At 36.1% G+C, this 15,569-nt stretch overlaps 1 protein-coding gene and 1 long non-coding RNA gene across 4 annotated transcripts in view; one reads left to right on the top strand and one right to left on the bottom strand.

Moving 5' to 3' along the window:
- Positions 1 to 15,569, top strand: part of nlgn1 (neuroligin 1) — a 363,572-nt gene that overhangs the window by 120,702 nt on the left and 227,301 nt on the right. The window lies entirely within an intron of this gene.
- Positions 2,534 to 2,915, bottom strand: LOC114150628 (uncharacterized). Its single transcript, XR_003596794.1, has 2 exons — positions 2,786 to 2,915; positions 2,534 to 2,584 (listed from the first exon to the last, which is right to left on the bottom strand). It is a non-coding gene; the product is annotated as an uncharacterized LOC114150628 (long non-coding RNA).

The following is a 15,569-nucleotide window of genomic DNA, read 5'->3' as shown; positions in this document are numbered from 1 at the left end:
GTAGGAACACTGTATCTTCCAGAGATGGACCAGGCTTGTTGTCATTCTCTGTTTGGACAAATACTTGGCTGCCGAGCATCTTTTCTGGCTCGGTGAATCTGCTAAGAGTTTCATCACTTTCTTTAACATGAATGAGGCTTGTACAGGGTGGAAAAATTGAATGGCGATGTCTTTCCAACACATTTGTCTTGTATGTGCTTATCATTGGCTTATGTACATCCCCAAGACAAACTTCTCCAATCACAACCCAACCTAAATCCAAACGTTGGGCGAAAGGGGCGTTGTGTGGTCCGTTAACCTGCTGCCTGACCTTGTGTGCTCTTAAAACATCCCTTCCAAGCAAAAGTAGGATTTCTGCATCTGGATCCAGTTCTGGAATTTGATCTGCCATGTGACAGAGATGAGGTTGATGTTGTACCGCACTTGGTGTTGGAATTTCAGATCGGTTATTTGGAATCTCTGGACATTCGATGAGTGACGGGAGTGAGATCTGAACCTTCCCATCCATTGATTCAATCTGAAATCCTTCTGCCCTTTTTCCAGATGTTTCAATCATGCCTGAGCACGTTCGAAGGTGATATGTGAAGGGTTTGCTCTCTACTTTAAATTGTTCAAAAAACTCTGGTCTAGCTAAGGAGCGATTACTCTGGTCATCCAAGATGACATAAGTTTTAATTGCCATATGCCTGGAATGACTGGGATAAACCTTTGCCAGGCAGATTTTTGAACATGATCGCCCCAAAGCACTTGGACCACAAACTTCTGTACAACTGTTCGAAACGATATCCTCACTGACTTGACCATCACTCTCCCCGCCATTGTCCTGCTGGGATGAAGGAACTTTGGCTGACTTGGTGGATGGCTCAGGATGCATAACTGTATCATGATTTACACTGTTGCACTCAGAACATTTTAGGAAGGCTTTGCAATCTCGAGCAAAATGTGAGACAGAGGAGCAACACTTAAAACAAATTCCTTTCTCCTTCAGAAAGGCCATTCTGTCACTGAATGATTTATTCCTGAAAACCCTGCACTTCCTGAGAGGATGTGGTTTATTGTGTAACGGACAAGTTTTGCTGAGATCATCATTGGTTAAGACATCAGTTTTTGAAACCAAAACTGGTTTGTGTGAGTTAAAACTCTTACTCATTCCTCTCTCTGATTTGACAAACGTGACTGCGTTTCCTTGACTCATGAAACTTGGGTCGTTCCTCTTCTTTGCTTCATAGCACACAAAATCAGAAAAATAGCTGAAGGGAGGGAAGCGATCGTGGTTTTGTTCTTTATACCACAAACCCGCAGAGATCCATTTCTCTTGTAGTGCAAACGGAAGTTTTTCAATAATTGAGCTGATTCCACGTGAAGTATCCAGGTATGCAAGTCCAGGGAGATATCCATCCTCTTTGGCTCCTTGGATTTCCATCAGTAAATCCCCAAGGTCTCGTAACCTGACGTTATCCTTAGCGGAGATTTTAGGGAAGCTTTCCAGTCTTTGAAACAGAGATCTTTCAATGATCTCTGGAGCAGCATAACACTCACGAAGTCTCTCCCATGCTTTGTTCAAAGCTGCTTGAGGATCTCCAATATGAACTGAACGTAGCCGCTTAACCTGTTCACTTGACTCTTTTCCAAGCCATTTGGTCATAAGGTCCAATTCCTGAGTTGCTGTGAGTCGAACCTCACTAACAGCACTGTTGAACGAAGAATACCGTGCTCGATAATTTTCAGGCTTATCATCGAATTGGTAAAGAACTGAACTGACAAGGTCGCGTCTGGCCAAAAACTCTGCTAACGGCTCAGAAGTCACTATCCTATTTACTGGTTCTCTAGACCTGGCAGCCAATGGGACATAATTAGGATACAAAGGCTGGCTGTCTTTTTCGCTGTATGATTTTATTTGAGGTTTGGATGAAAACACTGGTTCACGAGGTTCCACATTTTCAGATTTCTCTGTTTTTGTACTGTGTGTCTCTTTTGGAAAGTCCTTAGCATGTGAATCAATATGCTGCAGAGAAGCTTGATCTGAATTCTTTAGTTCAATTTGAGACTGAACATACTTGCTAGTGCGTTCAAGTTTCACTTTGTCCGAATCAGACATCCCCGTTTCATCCAAAACCTGAACTGCCTCAGCCTGTTCTAAGACTTGAGCTTCAGCTGTTGCTGCAGCAGCCTCTTTTTGAAACTTTAACATTTCCAGCTTTGTGTCAATTTGTACAGTTTCCAGTTGACTTTGAGCATCTCTTTTAGCTTTTTCTGCCTTTTTGACAGCCTTCTCCAGCTTGAGTTTAGCTTCATGGCTTGCATATGAGGCTCTTACCTTGGCAGCCTCTGCTTTGGCTCTAGCACGAGCTACACTGGCTGAAGATTTTGACGTCTTCGTACTGGAGGACAAAGATGACCTGCTGCTGGATGCCATTTTCCACTTGAAACCTTGAATCTTGCTTTTTCACTGTAGTGTTCTCATCAAAAGTGTAACAACTCCGACTAAACACCAAGGTAAACCACAGCAAATTGATGAGAGGGAGACGTGTAGCAAGATTGAACATTTACTGTCGACTTCCACGTATCATAAGCTGGGTGAAAACTGTAAACAGAACAAACAATACAAACTTAGTTATGTGTCCGAAGAAACTTACAGTACATACATAAACTCTGCAGTTATATGCAATCCACTATGAATGGTTAAACAAGAATATCCGCCGCCATAACTAAACATTAACATCTTCGTAAAATAATATCTGATACATCTTACACAACATGTATGTTATCAGAAAATAACACTTACAGCATTGCTTCGCCTTAATTTCTCGCGGATGGCACAGGATTAAATGCTGAAGACACAACACATTCAGCCATGCTTGCTGCAGCTCACGGAGAAAACCGGAAATTACCAAACAGGAAGTCCGTGGCAGACAACACAGTAATTCTTCAAAATAAAAGCCTTCGCACTTATTGCGATTACAAATAACTTACAATGGCATTAACACAATAACCATAAACTATTAACAAAAAATGCTGTCAAAGCAGCACAGCTATGTTTATAAATTCTACAGTATTATATATTTCCTATATAGTAGAACAGTTTCTTTTTCTTACTTTTCTGTTTTTATATTTTTGTCCCAGTTTGAATTAGCAAGATTCTATTTACCTGGATTTCCAGGGCAATAGTATTTCTATTCAATTTGAATTCTAATGCTTGTGCTTGTTTGTGAAAAAAGTACAAATAAAAATTAAGATTAATATCTACTACGTTCATAAAAATCATTCATAATTAGCTTGCAGACTAACAGCAAATGCTTTTCTGATGTGTTTTATCTGTCTGTTGCATGACTCTTCTTTAATAACAAAATGAATGTACTTCCGGTTACCTGACTGAGTAGCCTGATTCACACAGAAAGTGAAACCATAACCTCGTAGAAAATAACTAAAAAAAACAATGTTTGTTAAAACTATTTAATAACATGAAGAACATTGAACATGAAGAAATGCTTTTTTTTTTGTTTTGGTTATGTGGGTTTTTTCACAAGGTAACAGAACTGAACTATGGTTTGTTCCTGGGTCAGTATTATAAAACCTTCTCAGTGAATAATTTATCAGTAAATCTTATTTACTCCACCATACTGTACTCCTCCTTTGTTGTTAATGAGCTTACAGTGACAGGTTTCATTGATAGTTTTTCCTCCTTTGGTTCACTGCACATACAACTCCTGGACAGAATGATCAATCAAACACAACACAACCCTTTACAACATAACATTACTTCATCAATAGCATTGTGAAATTATCTCAGCTTTATATCTAAATAAAACAATAAACTTGATCTGACTTTACCTTTAATTTTTAAGGGAATTTACTCAATATTCCTAAAAGAATAACATGTTCTAGTAATAAAACATAACTCTCCTCAACATGAATAAATAGGTCTGGGTAACATGTTCACACAGTCACAAAAAAACAAAAACAAACAGTAATCTTGTAAGCGGTATTTTACTGTATTGTTTTTACATCTGAAATTAATGTTTCTTGTTTACAATCTGTTGTTACAACTAGTCATGGATCCCTTGAAGTAACCCTGAACTGTCAATGAAGACCCCTGTAAATGTTACTGGAAAATTGGCCTTATACTAACATAAATAAGGATGTACTTACTATGGAAACCTATTAAAATTAGATCACCTATGTCAAAATACAACAGTATAAAAAAACACTAGTATGCCAGTAAAAGGATTCTGAGCCATAGGAATGATTTGTTATTTTTCAGTTTTAGTCATTTACCACTTTGAAACCTTTGGATAATTGTATATCTACCTATTTTCCATTGTACTATAAAAGGTGAACAGCTGAAACAAGGTTATGGTCTACAGTCCTTCCAATAGAGGATCCAGACAGCTGCCACGAAGTTTCACAATACTCATTTAACAACACAGTGTCCCGCTGCATGACATTTTTTTAGATCTTCTGTTAGCTAGCTTGTAGTTTTGAGACAGAAGAAAAGAAAGACAGCTCAGACAGCAGAAAATGAGCTGGGATTCATTAAAATGCAGCTGCATGTTCATGATTTTTACACTAATTGGTTTTGTCACCATGAAGCCCTGGGCTTCCTTTTTAAAATCACTTTTACGTCACACACACTCGCATCACTTAAACAACACTGTCTTACACTTAGATGTGACTTCAAGCTGTCATGGTAACTTACCAGACCAAGTCAAATGCACAGTTTGTATCTACTAACTCTCTTTCCATTTCATGTTTCCCTTTTAAAGCTGTGGGTTTTTTTGATTGTCACTGTAGAGAAACATCTGAAAAACGGTTGTGGTGGCATCAACAGTATGCTTCTTTTATTTTCAGATAAAAAAACAAACAACAAATGTGTGAGAATGCTACACATTATTTCAATAAATCACTGATTCTTCATTTTATAGAACAACATTAGAGCAGAGATGAAAAGGTCATCAACTAAAAGCATGAGTGAGTGCTCTCCACTGCATTGGCATTTAGAACCCTCCTGGGATTACAGAGCTCTTCTGATTCTCTTTGATGGTGTGATAATCCTGCAGATTTCATCCATCCTTTTGCAAGAATCCTAACAATTCACTAAAACTCTGTTAGAACACAGAACATTGTTAACATTTCTCATGTTCAGCGCAACAGACAGACAAACAGTCTGTACTTACTATTCATATACATATATGATAGTAATTACTATTCATATACATACTGTATAACTATGTATTACTTATTAATAACTATCAACACCAATAACTATTCATAGATCAATATCACATTTTGTTTCAATTTATCTCTGGAGATCAAAGTAACCTTTAATATCTATTATAAGGACGGTTTGGCCCACTTCTAACTTTTAAGCCAGTTTTAAGTCACACCACTGCTTCAAAATTTGGACTTTGACTGAGCCCATAAATTTCTATTACTTAATTTTCTGCCATTCGTTGGTGGATATCATTATAATGTTACAGGGTCCATTTCAGCTTAGGTTTTAATTAGGGGTGCACTGACTGAAATGTTTTGGCCAATCAGAATCTTTATAAAGCCTGACCTCCCAAATCAAATTTTGGCCATTAGAGATAATTTTTTGTCTGAAAAATTGCTGAAAATAGTGATAACGTTGTTAAGTTGGCATCAGTCGGTCCTCCCTTAGAGCAGAAGACAGGCTGTTTTTCAGGCCTTTGTTGATACATATAAGATCGGCTTCTCATGTATTGGCTGATCGTCAATCTCCCAAAATTAAGAAAATCAGTGCCAATTTATCAGTTCACTCCTAGTTTTAATGCCAATTGTTCAATATTTCCTACATAATGTATTAAAAAAAATCTGCAATCAATTTTTACTGTATACATATATATATATATATATATATATATATATATATATATATATATATATACAATGTGCAGAATATGGACTGGAAACCCCGAGATCAAAGTCGGAAACACCCCCAAAGGTGGCGGAGAACGCCAGAGCTAAGATCCTGTGGGACTTCCAGATCCAGACAGACAAAATGGTAATGGCGAACCAACCAGACATTGTCGTAGTGGATAAACAACAGAGGAAAGCCGTTGTGGTAGATGTAGCAATACCAAGCGACTGCAACATCAGGAAAAAGGAGCACGAGAAACTAGAGAAATACCAGGGCCTCAGGGAGGAACTGGAGAGGGCCTGGAAGGTGAAGACCACAGTGGTGCCTGTGGTCATCGGGGCCCTCGGGGCAGTCACCCCCAAACTGGACCAATGGCTACAACAGATCCCAGGAACAACATCAGACATCTCAGTCCAGAAATGTGCAGTCCTTGGCACAGCCAAGATACTGCGCAGAACCCTCAAGCTCCCAGGCCTCTGGTAGAGGACCCGAGCACAGAGGATAAGAACCACCCGCGGTGGGTGAGAAGGGAATTTTTTTTTTTTTTATATATATATGGCTTGAATTTTTCTGCATGGTCAGCATTGATATTAAATATATAGGGTGTCTTAATTTGTCACATGGTCCATTTTTATTTAGTGCCAAATTAAAGCAATCAATTTTTGAAGCAAAACATAAAAGCAGTTGAGCATGAACAGGACAGACCTTCAGACCAGCCTTTCCTTCTCTGGAGCCATTTCTTATGCAGAGTTACACAAACATCTTTTCTGCTGAGTTTTGCCTCAAAAGCCTGAAGTCAGAATCCATATTTCTTTCTTGTGTAAGTAGGGTCACAAACTGGGGCTTAAAACCTCTGCAGTTGCTGTCATGCCATATTTCACAGTGCAGTGTGTGAACACAGAGCAGAGCTGACAAGTCTCTGCGTGAGGAGAGGAGGCTCAGTTCAAAAACAGCTTGACTCCCTGATAAATGGACTGGCCACTGGCCCATTAGCTGACAAACGTGGTCAAAATGAGTCAGTTTACCAAAGGAAACAAAAAGGAAAAATGATGAAGAAATGTTGTTTTTTTTCCCCGTTAGCTGAGAGACGTGCTGCTATGACACATCCAGAGATGAATTTGGTGAGACTGGACAGTGACTACTGAACCACTGAGGCTTCAATCTTCCAACCATTTTAAAATCAGCTCCTCTAAATCCTACAACATTGTACAGCCCACAATTTGTCCTACATTTAGCTTATATGTGCTTTTATAAGTGGTTATTAGAAGTCCTTTAATATGTGTCATTAACAATGAATGACAGTTTAATCTCAACTCCCAATAGAATCTAATACAAAATATCTGCAGGAATTTCCTACAGAAGTGTTGATTTCAGCTTCTTTTCATTGAAAAATTCAAATATTATAACAATGTGCAATTTGTACATTTGAATGAAAAAATGTTTGAGTTTAAAAAATTCAAAAGCAAAACTGAAACCAACAAATATTTTAGTAATTGATTACTCTATTGATTATTCAGAAGATTAAACTGACACAAATCTAGCACATTCTGCAAATTTCTCAATGAAACAGTTAAGCCTTTTTTATACAAATGAATTTCAAAGATGCAAATATGCAAATAATTCAGTTTCTAAAATGCAATAACACAAAATTCCTTGAGTGAGCCTAGACTCATTTGTAGCAAAAACTGAATCTGCAGCTAAAAAGTCCTTCTAATGTCCACATGTGAAAAGCTCAGTCCTTTCTATCGGACTGAACATAAATGCAGTGTGGAGCTGATTTGGAGATTAGTGTTCTAACACAAAAATAATTGGACAGAAAAAGTGAGATATTTTCTTACATAATTTGAGCCAGGTGAATATAAAACTGCCACTCAAGGAGTTCTGGGTTGAACATATTTACAGACAAAGAAGGTTTTCATCTTAAACACAAAATGTTTATATTTTTGAACAGTTTTGGCTTCGTTTCTCAGAGCGTGTTGTTCTTTCAACAAGTCTTTTTGAGTGTCTATTAAAGTTAACAATTAATCAACTACTTAATAAATTATTTAAAAATCGATTCATCATGAATAATCCGATCAGTTGTTTCCCCCTTTGGAACAGAGCACTCCAAAACTATTTTTCGCTTTTATCAATTTATTTCAAGTTTGCCTCCTGGTTAAACATGGTCTCTCTGCTCCTTCCACTCATACAGTGGACGACATGAAAACACAATTACAAATATTGGTCATAAAAAAAGAAGACATGAGGAATGAGAAGTTTAGATTTGGACTCTGCTTGTGGAAATCTGCCTCACTTCAGCTCTATCTTCCCCTCATAGTTTTGTTAATAGTCAGATAGCTTTTGACCATTAATATTTTTGATTAGATCCTATCATGGACAGAGTGAAGCTACTTGTTATTTTCATGAGATGTTAGCATGTTAGAAATTATGAAACACTTGCTCACTATATGGTTTTGTGGGGCAATAAACCTTTTGGTTAAAAGTAACCATCACTAAATCCACGATGAATGATAGAGTAATACAAAAATTATGTTAGCAAGTTTTCCATAGCTTCCATTTTAGCATAACTTGCATTGAGGCTTTTTCATTTTGTTGATCCTTATGGGCCACAGTAGGACGGAGCAAAAATTAATTCTTCACGAGCATTAAAGTAAAGGAGTACCACAATGAAATGAAAAGGGATGTCAAGTAGATTCATATTGTGGAAATAAAACAGCAGTTTTGCAGATGTATCTTACTCATTTTAACACAGTTAACCTTGAAGGCCATGTTGTTAGTCTGTCAGGTGACAGCTCAGAGCTGAGCCTCCTCTGGAACAGTATCCTCTTCCTAATGCATTTTCAGTCTGTTTGTTTAGTGTTCATTTGTACAAATGAGATGGAAAACAAAAAGCTCACTCCATGTAAACGCAGCAAATCAAGTTAAATCAAGAAGCTGTGGAAGTGCCCTTGAATACTGAAGAACTCATTACAGTACATAAAAGCTCACTGTTTGATCTGGGCTGTAATGTCTGAATCATGACCTGAACTGAGGTTTCTCTTTTAATGTTCTTGAAGATTTCGTCCCTTTTTTCACAAGTAGAGCTCCCTGAAGGAAGAAAAAATATCTCTCTTTAACATTGAATTTTGTAAAAAAGTAAAAAATAATCAAGAGATTTGATATGATTTTATACTCTTTTTAACTATACAGACTTTCTTGTCTGCACAACAGTCAGAAGTTTTTATTAATGAATTAGATCAGTTCAGTTTATTGTTATAGATCCAAATCACAAAACATGGCATCTCGAACACTTTCCAAAACAAAGTGGAATTCATAAAGACGGATTCCAAGTTAAGTATATATTTCAACTGCTCTTAGTGATCAAATAATCCAGTCAAGATCAGCTTAATATATAAATCTGTTAGAAACGTACTCCTCCTGGACAAAACAACAGTAGACAGTCACTTCCATTGTGTTGTTGACTATACAGCAATCTTTCATTCTGAGCATGCTTGTAGCGACAGTGGAGAGAAAAAACAGGAAGAAACTTCCAGCAGAACCAGGACCTGGCTCAGTACAAACAGCCATCTGGAGGTTTGAAAAGACAGAGCAGAGACACAAAAGACATAGAAGTACCCAGGAGTACTTTCTGTGTTAAAGAGAGTGACAACATAATCACAGTAATTCTTTTAGTGGCTTCATCAGGGAGAGGAAAACTACCACATGAGCTCTGAGCTGGTCTTCAAGATTACCATGCTGCTTCCCAGTATCCTTGGAAGTCAGATCTTGGAGCTGGGATTGACCTCAGACCCAAGGTAACATTGTTCCAATTGAGAAGTATAGATTCCAACATGGCAGCACCCATACATTGTTTGTAGTACCTTTTAAACGTCATTTTAAGCTTTACTCTCCATAAGCAAACAGCACTTTTAATTCGTACAGTTTATAGCTGCAGGTGCCTCATATAACATTTATTTTAGACGCACTCTCATATGTGTGTCTTGCAAAATAAACATGTTTTTACCACAGCTTACTACTGCTGATGCAAGGATCGGCCATATTAAAACGCAATTTATAATTGGGAATTGTCAGAGTTTCTCCAAATTTCCCAATGGGAAATCCAAGTTTGTTGCGTGTTCCAGTTGATTTTTCCTTCTAAAAAGTTTGCATTTCACAGTTTCGAGTACAACAGGAACACAACATTAAAATGAGATCTAGATCTCAACAGGGTTTACCTGGTTAAATAAAGTAATATATATATATATATATATATATATATATATATATATATATATATATATATATATATATGTATATGCCAAATGGTGCTGTTGGTTATAAAGGGACAACCAGGAACAGAACCGCCACCTGGCAGTTCAGCATAAGGGTTCCAAACAGTAAAGACAAAATATTAAATAGAATTTTCAGTTACAAACTAAAGAATATTACATATGCAGTGATGTATATGTAATATTAATGGTATATGTATAGTATATAAATTTACTTTATATATAGTAAAAATTACTTTATATATATCTATATATCTATATCTATATATATATATATATATATATATATATATATATATATATATATATATATATATATATATATATATATATATATATATATATATATGTATATATATATGTATATCTATATATATATATATATATATATATATAGATATAGATATATATATATATATATATATATATATGTATATATATCTATATCTATATAGATATATAGATATATATAGATCTATAGATATATATATATATATATCTATATAGATATAGATATAGATATATATATATATATATATATATATATATATATATATATATATGTATATATATCTATATCTATATAGATATATAGATATATATAGATCTATAGATATATAGATAAATCACTGAGAAAGCTCAATAGCTTTGTATAGGGAGAGAGAGAGCTAAACACTGAGCCAAGTGTATCAACTACAGAAGAAAAAAACATTTTTGTCGGCAGCGGGAGCTATACGTTTTTTAATTTTCATCAGAAATCTTGCTGATGTTTTGGATCAGCTGGAGGATTTAACAAAATTTTGTGAACTTCTGGAGATGAATGAACAAAGTCCTAAAAACTTGTTTAAGATGGGATTTAAATAGCATCCTGACCAAAACCAACACAGGTTTCTTACTTCATCACTGACGACCAATTTAATATCATCCACACTTAAAGCATTTACTTTCATAGGCAAGTAAAATGATTCTTTCTCATGACATTACCACTACAAAATGACATTTCTATTACTGTTCCACAAATGAAATAAAAGAGGTGTTTCATTTAGAAATTTCTTTGTTCTGTGCCAGCTTTAGCTCTGTGAAAATTTATTTATCTTTTAATGATTTCTGTTGATTTTAGTTATTTTGCCACATTTATTTGTTTGAGATCATCAAACATTCTTTTTTAATGTCAGGCAAAAATAACCTGAGTAAATACAAAATGGGGAAAACAGCCATTCATACCAACCTTTTTCTCTATAAAAAAGTACTGTAAATCACTGCGTTTGTGAATGCAAAAAAGAGAGAGAAAATAATGGACAATTATTGCAAATAATGAATATGTGTTGCTGCCATATATTAGATTTATTGGACAAATAAAAATAATGCATTCTCTATTTAGTCAGGTTATCTTTGTATGAGATTAAAATTTGACTGATGCACTGCTACTTTTAAGTGTGACATAAATAGACAAATTTGTCAGAGTTGGTTTTGCATGACAGGTCTAAAAGTCTGACTAGTGTGTGATTTTGTGTTGCTCACGTCAGAGAGATTTAAATTTATTTATGCAGCTTTGGTGTTGGGTCATGCCTTCCCTTAAAGAAGCAAAGGCTAAACCCCACGACTTAGCTAAATAAATTCTAGACTTAGTCTTATAATGCAGTTAGTTAAGATGCCTGAAAAGTAGAGTGGTTGCAAAAAAGAAAATGGGCCAAAAAAAAAGAGAAATGAGAAATCCTCAGTTCAGGTAGGTAAATCTCCCCCTCCTTCTTTGGCTGCCTCCTGCTGCTTGTGAGTAGGAAAAATGTTTTTCTGTGGTTTATTTCCCTTCTTTCCTGATATGATAAATGTAAACAGGCATCTAAATGCAGGTCATCACATGCTAAAGACATGTGCATGTTTAAAGTCTAGCACTACCTCAGTTGGTTGACTTATTTAGTCCTCATGACTTGTGTTTCCTTTCGTCACAGACCTAAAATCAGAGGCCGGTATGCAGATTTATGCAACATTTCTTCTCATTTAGTTCTGTTCTGCTGGCGGGGAGTCAAAGTGATTAAGTAATTCTCAATCCTGTCTGTTTCCTCTGACTAATCTTACTTTATATGCTACAGGCAACGGGCCTGGTGATGATCTGGAAAATTAATGCATCATCCCCCGTGCGCAGACTACCTTTTAGGATTGTATAATCTTAAGATCTTGTGAGTTAGGACAGATTTTCTCCTTTAAATGACATATTTTAGTCGTTCCCCTGACACCCCATTCATCATGTTTCAATGTCATCTTCACAAATGACAGCTTGATTATGTTCACTGCTGTACAGCTGTTTTGATGGATGGCTTGAGTATTAAGTACCATTTTTTAGAAACATGTTAAAGTTTAGATCTAGCCAGATTGTGTTTGTATGTGTCAGGAGTATTTTTCCATAAAGCAATATTTTGCTTTTTGAAATAGCTGCTAATATTTATTTGATGAGGTTTGACGGTAACACTTTATTTGACGGATTGTGAATAAGCCTGTCATGACACCGTCATAAACATGACATTACACCTGTCATGAACATAAATAAGTCTTCATGAATATTTATGACTGCTGTCTTAAAGTATCATTTCGTAAATCATGACACTTTTAATACAAAGTTGACAATATTCAAAATGTCTTTGTTATGACAACTTGACATTAACCAAGAAATCATGATCTGACATAAATTTGTTATAAAAGTATTACTGATTAAACTTTAGCTTTAGTAACATAAAGCTACATACTTTTTAACAGTCATAAATATTCATGAAGACTTACTCATGTTCATGACAGGTGTTATGTCATGTTTATGACGGTGTCATGACAGTCTTATTCACAACCCGTCAAATAAAGTGTTACCGAATTGACTTCAGTTTGGCTAAAGCGACACAGAGTTTGATTGCTTGGACAGTCTGCTTTCTTGTGACAGTTCTGAAAGCTCACCTGAAATCTGGCGCAGACTAAGCAAGCAAACTTCTGTCCAAATGAAAGCATGTCATTTGGAAACAAACATCTGATATCTCACCCAGCATCTATGTTATCATGGCAGCACTGTGTTGCTGCATTGCTGCATTTATCTGTAGACAGAGCAAAATCCTGATATCTTATTGCCTTGCTCTTGACAAGACATTTTAACATTCAATCGTCAGAGAAGATCTTAAATGTTCATAAGTCAAATTGCCTGGTAAAGATCAACACTTCAGGTAGAACGATACTCCAAATTGCAGCTAAGGTTTCAATAGGGAGATACCTAATAACAATAAATTTTAAGGTTGATGAAAATGTAGTATGTGTTGATAGTTATCAATATTGTTGAAAACTGATGGTAAAACTAGATTATGGCAGATTTGTTTTTGACACCATTAGTCAAAATGACAGACAACACAAAAAGTCTAGTGTGACCCCTGCTGCAAACTACAGATGTTGCCATCAAACTTCTCCATCTACTTCTTTTGAGTTATTTTTTCGAGGATCGGCAAATAACTTATTGGTATATTACAACCACCACTTAGTATGAAGTGTGCTTTTGTCTTTGATTTGCATGGCAGCACAGCACAAGAGAAAATCTAGTTGTGTGTATCGGCTTGTTTTTATGAGTACGAGTTGCCATGGAAAAAAATTACTTTAACAAGATGAGAAGAGTAAGAAATGTATTAAAACCATGCAAGGTGAGAACAAAAATACAGAATCAAAGGAATCTGTCAAGTCTGCTCTGACTAATAGATGATTCTGGTTTCCTTTTACAAGTTCTGGTCAGAGAAGAGAGGTTTGATTGCTATGCAACAAGGTTTCAACATAGATGATCTTATCATTTGTCAATAGTTAAGGAAAGAGGGTTGCGTTTGAGGTTAAACAGGACAGCTTTGATCCTGATTAGTTCTGGGTTGGGAAAGTAACACTTAGATAGTCCAGAGCACTAGTATCAGGCCGATACCAATACCAGTAGCATTATCATCAATTAGACCTTATCAAAGAAAGAAATAAAAATATTTTCAAATTCTTGTCTATCCAGATATGTTAACCTACTATAGGAGTTGATCTAAAATGTCTGGGTCTGCACATATAGGCTTACTGTAGAAAACACTTCACTGACAACAAGAGGGGAGTTCACACAGAGCAGAGATGGATTAAAGTAATGGTTACCAGTGGAGTACTTGAGACAAATATTAGGACATTAGTCAACTACCAAAATAATCATAAAGGAAAGTGTGGCCTAATGCAAGCCCGCAATCTTTTTTCAAGTATCTGAAGCATCTTCAAGATCTGGTGATCCACTGCTTTGACTGACTCAGATTATTTGCTAACTGGCTGTAGCCTTATCACTTCTCTAGTCATGCCAGGGCCCATGTCTGGTACATTTCTTTATGTGACAGCTCTGTCCAAACCAAATCTTTAACATTCCTATCACTGGACAAAATTATTTCAAGGTAATCCAGATAATGAGGTAATTCATCTTGTGCCTGGTTCATATGGAAAGATTTTTTCAATTGTCCGCTGATATGAATATTCAGATGTCAACTGGAAAATCTTGCAAAATTGCTCAAGACTAAGGATGAGTTCAGACTAAACAAACCTGGCTGACTGGGAAGAAGGAGTGATGATAACTTGTCGACTATTTTTTATTTTAAAGGTTTTGTTGGCTCTAGAGCCTTTATTTGATAGTTAATTGACAGGAAAGTGGGTAATGAGAGAAGGGAAAGACATACGGCAAAGGTCGCCAGGCCGGGAATCGAACCTGCGACGGCCTCGTCGAGGACTAAGGCCTCCCATATATGGGTTGAGCTTAACTCCTGCACCACCACAGCACACCCCAACTTGTCGACTATTTTTAGCAGAGAAAAAAAACAATAGAAAAAGATGTCTTCAACATCAGCCGGACTTTCTGGTTCATGGTGGTAGTTGTTCAGCCTTTTGTACTTGGTATTCCCCTCCGTGTGTAAATCATCTTGTTTTCTGATTGACTACACATCACATTCAACAACCTCCTTGCCTGTTGTTCCTTGGGGAACACCGCACATGCTGCAACATGTTGAATATTCTTGGTTTTATTTTGAAGGGGCCCTAATGTCCTTCTGAGTGGACATCATTTTCAACACACCACACACACACAGATAATCTCACGAGATTATCTTGAGCTATTCCAATAATCAGAGCATTGTTAAGGTTATCAGAAAGAGAAAATCGGGACAAAAATATTGCAGTGTGAACCAGCCATTAGTGTTTTATTGTTTCTCAGTCAAGGTATCCACTGCACTGGTTAGTCAGCTGATCTGTAGTGTCAGTATCAGAATAACTTTTGTCTTTTCTCAACAATATGTAAAATAAATAAATAAATATATAAATAATACGTAAGAAACAGAATAATTAAACACCATGAATGTAGCATACTGAATCTTATTTAAAACTAATCATTCTTTTAGCTGATG

Source organism: Xiphophorus couchianus, chromosome 9 (genome assembly GCF_001444195.1).
Source record: "Xiphophorus couchianus chromosome 9, X_couchianus-1.0, whole genome shotgun sequence".
Classification (NCBI taxonomy): domain Eukaryota; kingdom Metazoa; phylum Chordata; class Actinopteri; order Cyprinodontiformes; family Poeciliidae; genus Xiphophorus; species Xiphophorus couchianus.
The sequence above is the reverse complement of the archived record's forward strand: the minus strand, read 5'-3'. Positions and strand labels throughout refer to the sequence as shown.